A 14,174-nucleotide genomic window follows, 5' to 3' on the forward strand; every position below is an offset into this window, starting at 1 on the left:
GGTAGGTTTTTTTTTTTTTTTTTTTTTTTTTTGCAAGGGGTGGTGGCTAAAAACTTTTCTCAAGCATGCAAGGCCAATTAATTGCTACTGATGTTAGATGTTTTAATGAACTAACTGTTTAGGATTAGTGGAATGTATGTTGCTGTTATTTCTCACAGTGTTGTTCTGGTGTCATTCATTCTTCTACAGTGCACAGTAAGTGCTCGTTACACATTTTAATTTCTAAATGGATTGTCATGCAGGAGACTGTTAAAGCATTTGCCCAAGTTGCTTATTGATTTATGTGTGTGAGATGTGGTTTGAGAAGTGGCATATTCTCCTGAGATGGAGTTAACTGACTTTCTGTTCTCTCCACTGACTTTTGGGGCTGATTGAGTTTGTAATCAGATGGCACTTTTCCACTGCACGGTACGGCTTGGCTCGACTCGACTCGCTTTTGGGGATTTTCCACTGTGGATAGTATCTGGTACCTGGTACCTTTTTTAGTACCCCCTCGGTCGAGGTTCCAAGCCAGCCGAGCCGATACTAAATGTGACGTCACTGATTGGTCAGAGAAAATCATCACGTTTACATTTGGCAGACACTTTTATCCAAAACGACTTACAGTGCTTGGTGGCTGTGGGGATCGAACCGGCAGCCTTCTGATTACCAGTTATGTGCTTTAGTCCACTACACCACCACTACTTCCTCTACCAGTATCATTGCTATAAGCTAGATGGCAGGTTAGCTTACCCTCGTGCATCGTCTTTGAGCTAACACAGTGATGTCCTCGTCTGCGCTTTGGTGTATGATTTCCCAAACTCTCCTGTTTTTTTTTGCTGTATTTTGTCTTGCTGCCGTCAGCCTCTTTTGAAGCAAAGTTTGTCGTCTTGCTGTGAAAAACAGCCACATGCCGAGAATCAAGAACACCATTCCTTCGATATCCTCCATTGCTCCTTTGTTGTGTGTTTGTGTCGCGTTTAAGATTATGTCATGGCAGTAGAGACGGCGCAACTATGACGATCAGCCTATAATCCCACCCACGTTGAGGCTGCACTAAACTGCAGTGGAAAAGCAAGCTCAGAAAAGTAAAGCGAGTCGAGTCGAACTGTAACGTGCAGTGGAAAAGTGCCATTTGATTACAAACTCAATCATCCGGTCATTTAGCCTAAGTATGTACTGTAGAAACAGATTTCCACAATTAAAGTAACTAGTTAAAATTTAATTTAGACAATCAGATTTGCTGTGGGCTTTGATTTCAAATGATGCAGATTTCTTAATTTGACACTGGATCTTGGAATTATCAATATCATTGCTTGGTGTTTAATAACTGTTGTACATTCAGGGTTCCCAAGGTCCTGAAAAACCTTTTCATGCCTGGAAAGACATTTTATTATCTTAAAAAGTAATGAAAATTGTGATAATGAATGGACATTTTTCTGGTTATGATCAGCTCTGAAGTATTTTGAAGGCTAAAAATTTATCTTTTTTAATTGCAATCTTTATTAAATGTTTAAAAAAAATCCTTAATGACTGAAAAGTCATGGGAATTCATTGGTCAAAAGGCGTGGGAATGCTGTGCGTTGCCTAAAGGTTTCTAGCTCTACAAAGCCTTGCCAATCGTTCATCTTAATCACAAGATACTAGTGATCCCACCACTTAGCTGTGATTTCAGCAATATGCTTTAAAAACACACAGAGCTGATCTTCTCACTGGAAGGGGGTGGAATGAACAGCTGATCTTAGCCAGAGAATATTTAGCCTAAGTCAGACAGACCACTGGTTTTAAAATGAATGTAAGAAAATGGAACACCACCGATGGCCAACGGATGTAGAAAAGTACGTTTTGCCTTACAGGTAAAAGAGCCAACCTTTTAGATACAGTACATCACCTGCCAGTCAACTCGAGAATGTGTATGCACATTTGCTGAACCACCCTGAAATGTTTTTGTTTTTTAGCAGGATTTGAGCGTGAAAGAAGCACAATTTATAATACCATTGTAGTCAGATTTTACTGCTGATTTTAAATATATTCTTTGATTGTAATCTTGACCAACCATTTTGGAGATTTCGGTCTTTTCCCATTCAAGTAGATAGGAGCTGTTCTTTTATGCTGCTTGTGTACATGAAAATAGTTGCCCTGTTTGCCCGAGAGCGTTCCAAAGATGGCCACAGAGTGAAGTGACTTGCCTTGAAAGGGACTTTATCTTAGCCCATTTTTTAGGATTTGAGGTATTTCACACATATCTTAATGTATTCCGTTGTATTCTGTTATGAATGTTCTTTAAGTTTTCTCACAGAATTACATAGCTTAGCTCCTTTCTTGTAGTTGATGCAGAGATGAGATTTTAGTCAGCTCTTACTATGATGTGCATGCACAGCAAACTTTTTGATTGTAATAAATTCTTTAAAATGTAGTGGTTGTAAGTGTTTTAAATGTGTTTACTCCTGGCTAATTCATTTAATATTATGTTATTAATATTAATTAGGATAATAATGATCCTAATTACAAGGTTAAACCAAGTCCACATCTTGTTGTTGCTTGGCCTATTCCAAAGGATGTAATGTTAAATGAGTAGTTTACTGCTTTGCTGTTTGTGAGAACAAGCCTTAAGGTGGCATCTCACTAGATGATTTTTCCAATGATTTTCAGGTGTTGGCTTCATTAACATAATCACCGGCCAGGCAGTAGAGATGGGTAATACCACTTATTTTCTTTTCGATCCGATACCAATATTCAAGTCCAATATCGCCGATACCGATACCAATACCGATACTTCTATTACATTTATTTTTTTGAGATTACTTGGGATAAAATGGGTAATTTAAAATAATATTTTTAGTCATAATTCAAGTCATTATTATTATTATTTTTTTTATTTGCCTAAACAGAAAATTATTAGACTTCTGTTTTGTCTACAGTAACTATAGTTTAACCATGGTATTTAGTTAAACCATAGTTACCACACAATTAACCATGGTTACTACTACATTATTACTGTAGTAAAACAATGGGTTCAGCACAAAAAAATAAAAATAAAATAAAACATGTTTACTACAATATTACTTTAGTAAAACCATGTTAACTATTTTTTTAATTACTTATTAACAAAAATTACATAATTCTAAGAAATAAGAAATGTCACCTTTAGATATGTTGTTATTTTAGCATGAATTTACTCAAGAAGCAGTGGTGTAGTACTGTCTGAAGAGGTGGGCATACTGTGAATTTATGAAAAATGCATGCACCCAATCTCTAAAATTAATTAACATTATACAGTGCATCCGGAAAGTATTCACAGCGCTTCACTTTTTCCACATTTTGTTATGTTACAGCCTTATTCCAAAATGGATTAAATTCATTATTTTCCTCAAAATTCTACAAACAATACCCCATAATGACAACGTGAAAGAAGTTTGTTTGAAATCTTTGCAAATTTATTAAAAATAAAAAACGAAAAAATCACATGTACATAAGTATTCACAGCCTTTGCCATGACACTCAAAATTGAGCTCAGGTGCATCCTGTTTCCACTGATCATCCCTGAGATGTTTCTACAACTTCATTGGAGTCCACCTGTGGTAAATTAAATTGATTGGACATGATTTTGAAAGGCACACACCTGTTTATATAAGTTCCCACAGTTAATAGTGCATGTCAGAGCACAAACCAAGCCATGAAGTCCAAGGAATTGTCTGTAGACCTCCAAGACAGGATTGTATCGAGGCACAGATCTGGGGAAGGGTACAGAAACATTTCTGCAGCATTGAAGGTCCCAATGAGCACAGTGGCCGTCATCATCCATAAATGGAAGAAGTTTGGAACAACCAGGACTCTTCCTAGAGCTGGCCGCCTGGCCAAACTGAGCGATCGGGGGAGAAGGGCCTTAGTCAGGGAGGTGACCAAGAACCCGATGGTCACTCTGACAGAGCTCCAGCGTTTCTCTGTGGAGAGAGGAGAACCTTCCAGAAGAACAACCATCTCTGCAGCACTCCACCAATCAGGCCTGTATGGTAGAGTGGCCAGACGGAAGCCACTCCTCAGTAAAAGGCACATGACAGCCCACCTGGAGTTTGCCAAAAGGCACCCGAAGGACTCTCAGACCATGAGAAACAAAGATTGAACTCTTTGGCCTGAATGGCAAGCGTCATGTCTGGAGGAAACCAGGCACCGCTCATCACCTGGCCAATACCATCCCTACAGTGAAGCATGGTGGTGGCAGTGTCATGCTGTGGGGATGTTTTTCAGCGGCAGAAACTGGGAGACTAGTCAGGATCGAGGGAAAGATGAATGCAGCAATGTACAGAGACATCCTTGATGAAAACCTGCTCCAGAGCACTCTGGACCTCAGACTGGGGCAAAGGTTCATCTTCCAACAGGACAAAGACCCTAAGCACACAGCCAAGATAACAAAGGAGTGGCTACGGGACAACTCTGTGAATGTCCTTGAGTGGCTCAGCCAGAGCCCAGACTTGAACCCGATTGAACATCTCTGGAGAGATTTGAAAATGGCTGTGCACCGACGCTCCCCATCCAACCTGATGGAGCTTGAGAGGTCCTGCAAAGAAGAATGGGAGAAACTGCCCAAAAATAGGTGTGCCAAGCTTGTAGCATCATACTCAAAAAGACTTGAGGCTGTAATTGGTGCCAAAGGTGCTTCAACAAAGTATTGAGCAAAGGCTGTGAATACTTATGTACATGTGATTTTTTTTCGTTTTTTATTTTTAATAAATTTGCAAAGATTTCAAACAAACTTCTTTCACGTTGTCATTATGGGGTATTGAATTTTGAGGAAAATAATGAATTTAATCCATTTTGGAATAAGGCTGTAACATAACAAAATGTGGAAAAAGTGAAGCGCTGTGAATACTTTCCGGATGCACTGTATATACAGTTCATGTAAAATGTGTAAGATTTTTTTTTTTTTTTTCATTAAAATTGGGACTGTTGTAATTATAGTCCCACATAAACTTACAATATGTGTATCAGGGTAAGTTTCTTGCTGGCATGGTGTAGAGTACACTGCTAAGAACATTGGTATGGTAACTTCATGTTAAATATGTATTTAAATTAATAGGTGTCATTAATTTTCCTTTTATTAGGCTACTATGAAAATTGTTAATACTTTATTATTATTCTAACTAATAAATTAATTCATAATATGCAATAAACTGTTAAGCATTGTAGCTAATATGAGTAGTAATGTTGACGTTAACACGTTATCTTGTATTACCATACATAGCTTACATAAAAATTAATGGTTATTTGTTTTATTTGTGTACTATAATGTGCTTTGCTGTGTAGAGTGAAATTATTTTCCTACTTAGAAATATAAATTTTACTTATTTGATGTCACGAGAAAAAGGCACCACTGACAGCAGCAAACCTCTTGTTTGAACGAGTCTTGTGACAGCGCAAGCGCTTGTCTGCTTGTGTTTTTCAGCATTTATGAATGTTAAAATGAGTGGAAGAAGAAACAGTTCCCATCCTGCACAAGTATTTGCTAATATAGCCTAATCCATTTTATTCCACTTTGAAGCTTATGATTATTGTTCGTGGTAACCAAAATGTCCCTAGTTAAAAATAATAATAATAATTTAGAATCGATATTTGTGTATGAGGATCGATATTTTTGATACAATATCATGATCGGAAGTATTGATACTTTAGGATCGATCCGCCCATCCCTACCAGGCAGAGGGAGACAGAGCGCATGAGCGTCTCTCAGCGGGAGGTGTTAATCACTTGACTGTTGGACCCCGCTGAGTTAATGGCTTAAAGACTGAAAAAACACATTTGTTTTGTTTGAGGCGGGGTCTTGTGTTCTCGTCAAGTGACCAATGAGCTTATTTTTTTACTGATGCACGGACAAGACATCAAGCTGATGTGAATGTTTTCATTGCACTCAGATTCTGTCACCAAGCTTTTTTCTTGCACTAAAATGAGCCACAACAGTCTGTTTTTATGTCTAAGTTTCATATAATGACAGACTATTAAAAGAAAAACACTTCTGCTGCCCACATCTTTGCACAACGTGACTATAAATGTGTCAAACCTTTTACATTTAATACTTGTGTCTTTTATAAATGTTTATAATGTAAACATAAGCTTTATATCTGTATACAGCTTTAGATTATATACATTTATTATAGTCTACATATATATATAATATTATGTATAAATATGCACACCTTACACATATGTACTTTACTTTTGATTTGTTCACCTACCAAATGCCACACGTATGTTTCCCATCTCTTTGCACACTTTTTGCTATACATTCTCAATAGGACATGTCTTTAACAAACAACTAAACATAGCAGATGCTGCAAACTCTTGGAGTAATATTGAAAAATACCTGTATATTTAAAAGCTTTTTGTTGATTGGCTGTGATTGCCCCCACCCAAATCCAGTTGTTCTGAGTCTGCTAGTGTGGAGTCAGCTTTAGTTTGCTGCTTGCTGTTTCTGGTGGTAGAAAAATAGTTCTACACAATAATTCTAATCGAGTCTAAAGTGCTAAAATTGGCTTCTAAAATTGAACTTCCAAAGCACTGCAACCACATGTCAGATAAAGGACCAGAATGCTGTTAAGAGTGATTTCAGCAATGTCAGCAGGGTAACTTGCCATATTTTGACCCTGTTCATAGAACTGTATCCTGAACTAAAGTGCTTTTGTTTAGACAGTTTTAGCACAATGATTTTGACTTAAATCTTTAAAGCTAATGTAAGTTAAAATTCTTTCTTGTATCTCAGCTTAATGCAGAGTGTACTTTAAGCAAGCCATTTGTAGGTTGATTTTCCTAAATGTATAACACTGTGGCTCTTTCAAAACATTCCTCTGTTTGTTTGAGCAGCAACATTGCATTGGCTTGAACAATGGTGCGAGTTTGGGGTGGGAACATCTGTTTGCATAACCAATGAAAGACTGGCTGAGATTTCTGGAATCTGGTTGAAAACAGTGAATGTATTTTGCAATTCCGTTTGACTCTAGTGGCACAGAAATTACACACTCTTCTCACAGCAAATGCAAGTTCTCAATACACACACACACACACACACACACACACACACACACACACACATATATATATATATATATGTGTGTGTATATATGTATGTGTGTGTGTGTGATATTCCTTAAAATTCCTTAAGATTTTTATTTATTTATTTTTCTGAGAAAAAATGCAGTGTGGAACTCATATAAATCAAACCTGCATCTTCCCAATCATCCCTCCATGTAACCATTATAATATGAATCTGTTCAGTCACATCTTTCACTCTTAATATTTCTTGCAGTGTGTCATACTTTTCATTAGTATCATGTTATTCTCTAGGCTCTCTGAGTGAATCATTGATTAGATGTCTTTTGCTTCTCTCTGCATGCACCATTCGGGCTTCTTTATGATCATTCTTCATCCTCAGTCATATTCACAGAGCAGCTCACCTGAATCAGACAGCAAAGTGAAAATAAAAATAACACCCCTACTGTTCAAAGGAAATTCTTATTAGTCAGTTAACCCCTTATTTTAATTTTGAATCAGTTAATTTAGCTGGAAATTATATTAGTTGGACATATTTAGATTACTTTGAAAATATACAGTATAATAGGCTATGGATATGACTAAAAAATTCTAAAATGTGAATCAAAATTCCACTATCAAATTGCCCTGTGGAACATTTACCAGAAAATGTAATAAAATATCGATTCAACTAGCCTGAACACAGTAGTTGCATTAAAGCTTTGCCCTTCCTTGGCATCCACTGCATTTCTATCTTTCTCTTTTCCCCCATCGTTCCATTTTTATCCTTCACACAATAGCTTTAGATTGGCAGCTATCTGCTTTCAAATTTCCTGTGCTCTTAGCCTCAGATAGCATGGCCACAGTCCGTTCACATAAGAATGGCAAGCTTTGGCTGAAATCACCAGTTCCAATCTGATTTTCTGCTCATAGTATATGCAATTTCATAGAGTCAGGTGAACATGTTTTTATCAGACTGCAGGGAATTAAAGTCATGCTTACAAGATACCCAGCTACAATGAGCTCTTTTAAGGAATATCTAGTTGCTGAATTTCACGTAATTTGTGGCATCCAATCTTTGAAAGATATTTAGAGTTTTGTTTGAGGAACAGTAGATGTGATATCCTTGATCACACCAGCATTTTCTGCTGCATCTCAATGTGCACACTATCTGCCCTAAATAGTATATGAGATAAGTATTAGTATATCTCAAATGGTAGTATATTTAGAAAAAGGGTTCCAAAGTAGCACGGATGGTCTACTATAGATTTGTGAAGTGTGGATCTGTGCACGCTTTTTCGGCTAATATTGCCCACGGTTCCTTGCTTGACGGAAGAGGAGTTTGATGGTTCGCTTCATAACTACAACTGTGAAACATGGAAAACTATTAACATGGCGTGACGACGGCGCTTCATCAGTTCGTAAATGTTTTCACATCTTAAGCTTCGTGTAAGTTTAATGGTTAAACACTGTGAAAAGAAACTTCATTGACACTGTAGGATGAAGACGCTATATGTTAAATTGCAAATGATCGGCTGCTCCATTTACACAATGAACAAAAAAGGGTTTGAGTGATTAATAATCCTTATAATCTTACCTGCAAGCTTTTATGTCCATCTACTGTATTTGTATTGCTTATGGGCACACAGTGATTCTAAGAGCTTACTTTCTTGACAATATTGTTAAGTAAAAGTGTCAGCACTATGTGGATCAAAAATGGAAAAATCTTAAACAGAAACATTTATGTAATTAACACAATTGTATGTTCTAATTTTATTTTTGCCATTTATTGTATCACACTGAAATAGTGGAGATCAGATTCCCTTTCAATGGACTGTTGAATGATGTAAGGGTATGTGATGCTTCAAAAGACAAAAACAATAAATAAAGTGATCCAGCACAGTGTCATGCAATTGTTCTGTCTTTCTGATTTGTATATGACATTCAAGATAAGATAGATGAAATATTTTTTTTTACTTTAGTTGATCATGAATAAGATCACATTAACTTGTTCTAAAATATTTATTTCATGTTTTACTTATTAGATTTAATCTGCAAACCATTGTGAACTTCACACATTCAATGGAGATAATGATAGCAAAATATAGAATTTTGGCCTACATTAAATTCACATTACATAAGCATCATACAGTAGCCTATGTACTGTAAAACATCAATTGATCTCCGCACAAAAGACACATGATCTTCAACACCACGCTGCTTCTTCTCTCCAATACAGTAAGAATCACTGTGGGGTATAGCATAAATTAAATGAAATAACGAACGAATGATAGTAAAAATAAAATGAGGAACGTGCATGTCATGACAACTGTAACAGGATGATTGACAGGTCGGTGTGGTTGCAGGATGCACGTGAAAATGCGACCAAGCGGCCTGTGGTTTCAAGATGCAATTTTATGACGCGATAGTATGTCTCAATACTTGCACACTCTCTAGCTACACACTCAAATGTGTGCATTTTTCCATAACAAAAAAGTAGATACTCTAAGGGTGTACTATAAGTAGGCCAATCGAGACACAGGGAGAGTTTGTTGTCACCTACCTGTCTGAGTAGATGGGTCTTGGCCAGAATAAGCTGCAATGTGGACCAAACTTTATGCCGGTAGTCAAACATTTGGTGAAGCAAAACTATTTTCTATTTCCTGGGACTGAAAACCCAGCTTGCCAAATGTTGTCATAAGAACCACAGACTAATTACCGCATGGCTCTAGGTTACTAGAAGCTTTGTAAAGGGAGCTAATTCTGTTCGCTCGTAAAGAGAGAGATAGTTTTTCACAGTTAATTAGGATTCACAGAATGTCCTAGTGAGATTTTTCTTTTCTTGGTCATTAATGTGGTGGAGGGTCTGACTCCATCCTTAACCTCATTACAAGATCTGTCCCTGCATATCACATTGGACATTAGCATTTGGCTCCAAAGGGTCAAGTGTGTTTCTTCAATTTATAAACCTTTGACTGGTTACATTAACTTCTTTAATACAACCATTAAAAGGATACAAGTTTAGCTTACAAGGTTCTTAAATTGTGTGGGGAATCTTGAACATCCTGATCCAGACTAAGAGAGTTTGCTAGTCTTAACTAGTTTAAGAAGGTCTAGCTGTCAGCTGGTCTAGTCGGTCTCCCAGCCTGACCAAGCTGGTCTTTAGCCTGTTGGCCAGCTGTGAGGTACATACAGTGTACATTCTTCATGCCAGGCTAGACCTCAATTTCTTTCTTTTTTTCTGTGTGAAGACTCTACTACTCTAGAATGGTTAAAGACTAAATAAAAAAAATAAAAATCCAAGGATGAAACAGGGGTCCTTTGAATATTCATCAGTCTAAAAGTATGATTTCTAAGTTTTTAGTGTATAACTAACAGTGAGGGGGCATTTCTGTTGTAGTATCAGAGCAAGCGTTTGCAGTCAGAATGTTAACGGCAGTGAGTTTATGATCAAGAGAACAGAGTAAAGATCATGACTCATTGACTGTAAACCTTCACTTCTTCAGATGAAGGAAAACAACTTTTCACACATTCATTCTGGAGCATGACTCACTCGCTTTATCACAAAATCATTTCCTTATTCCTCAGGGTTCAGGAAATGGTAGAATAAGTGTGGAAGTATATTACACATTATTGTTGATGTTACTGGTGTTATTGCTTTTTAGCAGCAGATGAGAGAATATTTTTCTGAATTGAGTTTAATATTAATCACCAGTTTATGAAATCATAACAGAATTTGACTCACTTTGGCCATGTACAGTTGCAACATCTTGGTTTCCATCCATTTAACTTATTACAATAATTTCTGTCATTTCTACTTGAATTTATGACTTGTCAGAGTTTCACCTCAGAGTTTATTTAATTAAATTCAAAGTGGTCAAAATAATAATAATATAAACAAATTTGGCACCACTTTGATTTTGCTTTCAAATTTAAAGCAGCAATGCAGTCTAAAAATTGTTGGAAACACTTTACAATTAGGTTGTATTTGTTTTATTAGTTAATTAAATTATTTAACATTAACAATGAACAATATTTTTAATTATTAATTATTATTAATCTTTGTTAATGTTAATTTCAGCATATACTAATTGGCTACCTTTTTCAAATTAAAGTTTGTATACAGTATGTTAACATTAGTTAATGCATTATGAACTAATAATGAGCAATTACATTTTTTATATATTAAAATTAACCAAGGTTAATAAATGCTATGAAATATATTGTTTGGTGTGATAGTTTATGATACCTAATGCATTTACTAATATACAAATAGTACCTTTTTTAAAAAGTGTTTCCAAAATGTTTTGTCAGATAGGTGAGGTTAGGTTAAACTTTATTGTCCCTTTAGGGGAAATTTTTTTTGGACATGGCACTGCAACAACATCCATGTAACATACATTTAAAAAAAAACAAAAAAAAACATTACTTTATGCAGTATACATACACACATACAGTATATACATTCACCTTTCACCTGTTTACGTTGTAATGCTCTATAGACTACTATTTTAGATATTCATTGATACTGGCACAAACTATTTTTAATAGCTCTATGCTTACAATTTTTGAGAAAATGAACCTATGAATGGCTTACTTATAGTTGTCTCTGCTTATTAAGCTGTAATAGGAGAAAGTATTTTAACAGAAAAAGTTACATACATCAGCTTTAAGGTAATTATTGCATTTTTTTTTTTTTGGTTTTGTTTTTTTAGTGAGGAATGACAACCATATTTGACAACTGCAATGTGTACATATTCTCCTCAGAGTCATCCTCTGTGTCTAGTGTTCAGTTACCATGTGCCATTCTATTCCTCCAATCACTAAAAATCACTAGAATTCTGTAGACCACAACTATGTTCGGTGCCACTTTGATTATCTGCTCTGTAATTGTAGCACTTCTGTTCTGGCAATGCAAAGCAGCATGATAAAAGGCCCTGTAGATTCGTTTACACTGTACGGAGTATATCACACTCCACAGTGCCTCTGTTTCAGGCCAGCCTGTCTCTGATGGCATTGCTTTGATAAAAATAGCAGCTGATGGAACAAGCGCACCGGCCCCAATGTGTTCAGGCTGAGTGGGCAGAGGGTGGATTAGAGCTCCCCATAGCTCAGAAACTCTGGGTAGGTGTTGGACTGGATCTCACTCCAGTGCTGCCTGGAACATTCCGCATATGTTCATTATAATTACACAAAGGTATCCAGGGAGAATACTGGAGCGATGAGACCCATCAGCCTGGTTTCGCTTTCAGGTAATGTTGTAATTTATTGTAAAAAGGTGTTACAAGAAAAGAATTTGGCAGAGGAGTTGTGGCTAATATCTCTGTGGCCTGTGTGCTTTTTTGTTTTGTTTGCTGTCATTTATTCAGTGAGGCTTGTCATATTTGTGACATGCTGTTTTGCAGTGTGTGTATATGCCTGGATGTAAATACTGCAACTGTTGTTTGGGTAGTTATCCAGTTAAGTAAGTATCATGCTTGTTTGGACATATTATTTATGCAAGCAAGTTTATACTGTAATTAATGTGATAGTTCACCCCAAAATGAAAAATCTGTCATCATTTACCCACCTCATGTTGTCCCAAACCTTACTTTCTTCTGTAGAACCCAAAAGGTGATGTTAGGTAGAATGTGAGACTTGATCACCATTCACTTTCATTGCATCTTTTGTCTTTACTGGAAATGATGACAGAATTTTCATATTTGGGTAATTATCACTTTAACATGTGTGTTACAATACTTTGTGCTTATTTCCTAGTTATATACCCCTGTATGGCTGTTTTTGTTTTTATTGTTGTTCCCTGTATGGCTTGTTTGTGTGTTTGTATTTTGGACTATCTGGTCCTTATTTGGTATTATATGAACAGAAAGTTCTGATTGGATAAGCCGTATTCAAAGCCAATGTAATATAGCCGATATACACACACCAATATACATCAGTATATTTGCTAACTGTAATGCTTCAAGGTGCTACATGAAAACTTTGAATGACAAACAGTCAGGCTAATGTTATAACTATGTTGGTGTTATAACTGTTTATTCTGATTATTAATCGTTTCGTATTATCGTTTCTGCAGTTTTATATAAGTAATAAGACACGTGAGTTGTGAGACTTTGCATTGTAACTATAACACGCCTTAACTGTAGTAAAATCATCTCTTTTACTGCTGTATTTTGAACAAATTGAGGATTTTTGGTGTACGCACTAGATTCCCTGTTGGTTATTGTTGTTATTCCTCTTCCATGCACATATGGTAATGGAGCTGCTGTGGACACTCTTCATTTTTATCTTTGAATAATACACTCACAGTTAAGCTTTCAACTAAAAATGTAACACAATACAGAGTACAGCTATGATGAAACCTGTTATTGGTTTCCTTACTGCAGATAAGAGGATGTGATTTTAGAGTCTTTGGCAAGATGAAAAGAACTCGTGCTAAATGAAATGGATCATTTGGTGGATGATCACAAATTAGATGTGTGTGTAGTGTGGGAGTATATTCATTACAAATGATGAATGACTCCTTTCTCTGTGCTGAAAAGAGTGTGAAACAAATACAGTAGATTTCAGTGTGATAGAGAGTGAAGCTTCAAAATAAAACCATAAACATGTGAATAATGTAGCTCATAAACTAGGCCGCATTGGGAGAGTTCTGAAAATTGGCTGCCTTCTGTGCTGGCTTTTACAGCGAGCACACTGGTTATGATGCAGGTTTTTTTTTTTTTTTTTTTTTTTTACCAAATGAAACTTTTAATCACTCAAGCTCACTCAAACTCAACTATGCCATAATGTATGCCATTTTCTGGAGATGCAAAGCCTTTACATGCTTTTAAATTATTTTAATTGGACATACCATAAAACCACACTTGCTTATTTATAAGAAATGCGCAAAATTACATATTTTCAATATTGACTAATTGGCTTAAAGCTACACTATGTAACTTAAGACCCTCTAGCGGTTGAAGCATAGAACTGCAAGTTACTTGCGGAGGAACACTGATTTGGTAATTACATCAGTCGGGCTTTGGCTCTGCTCTCCTGCGCGGATGAATCTGAAGGTTTGAGGTGTACCGGTGTAACCATGGATACGGATTGATCAACTTATCAGAGCGAATGTTACTAACAACAACAAAACTCACCCCCTCCCCTCAAAAAATAAAATAAATAACGAAAGG

General features: G+C 36.3%; 1 protein-coding gene and 1 long non-coding RNA gene across 14 annotated transcripts in view; one reads left to right on the top strand and one right to left on the bottom strand.

Moving 5' to 3' along the window:
- Positions 1-14,174, top strand: part of LOC127432191 (multiple C2 and transmembrane domain-containing protein 1-like) — a 491,532-nt gene that overhangs the window by 56,169 nt on the left and 421,189 nt on the right. Inside the window, exon 1 of one of the 10 annotated variants that reach the window (XM_051683120.1) lies at positions 12,107-12,251. The exons of the other annotated variants lie outside the window; for them this stretch is intronic. The gene's annotated coding sequence lies outside the window, so the exon portion shown is untranslated. Of the gene's footprint in view, positions 1-12,106; positions 12,252-14,174 lie in introns of those variants that run through there. 10 annotated transcript variants of the gene reach the window in all.
- Positions 1-14,174, bottom strand: part of LOC127432302 (uncharacterized) — a 46,459-nt gene that overhangs the window by 22,397 nt on the left and 9,888 nt on the right. The window lies entirely within an intron of this gene.

The sequence above is a fragment of the Myxocyprinus asiaticus genome, chromosome 4 (assembly GCF_019703515.2).
Source record: "Myxocyprinus asiaticus isolate MX2 ecotype Aquarium Trade chromosome 4, UBuf_Myxa_2, whole genome shotgun sequence".
NCBI lineage: Eukaryota > Metazoa > Chordata > Actinopteri > Cypriniformes > Catostomidae > Myxocyprinus > Myxocyprinus asiaticus.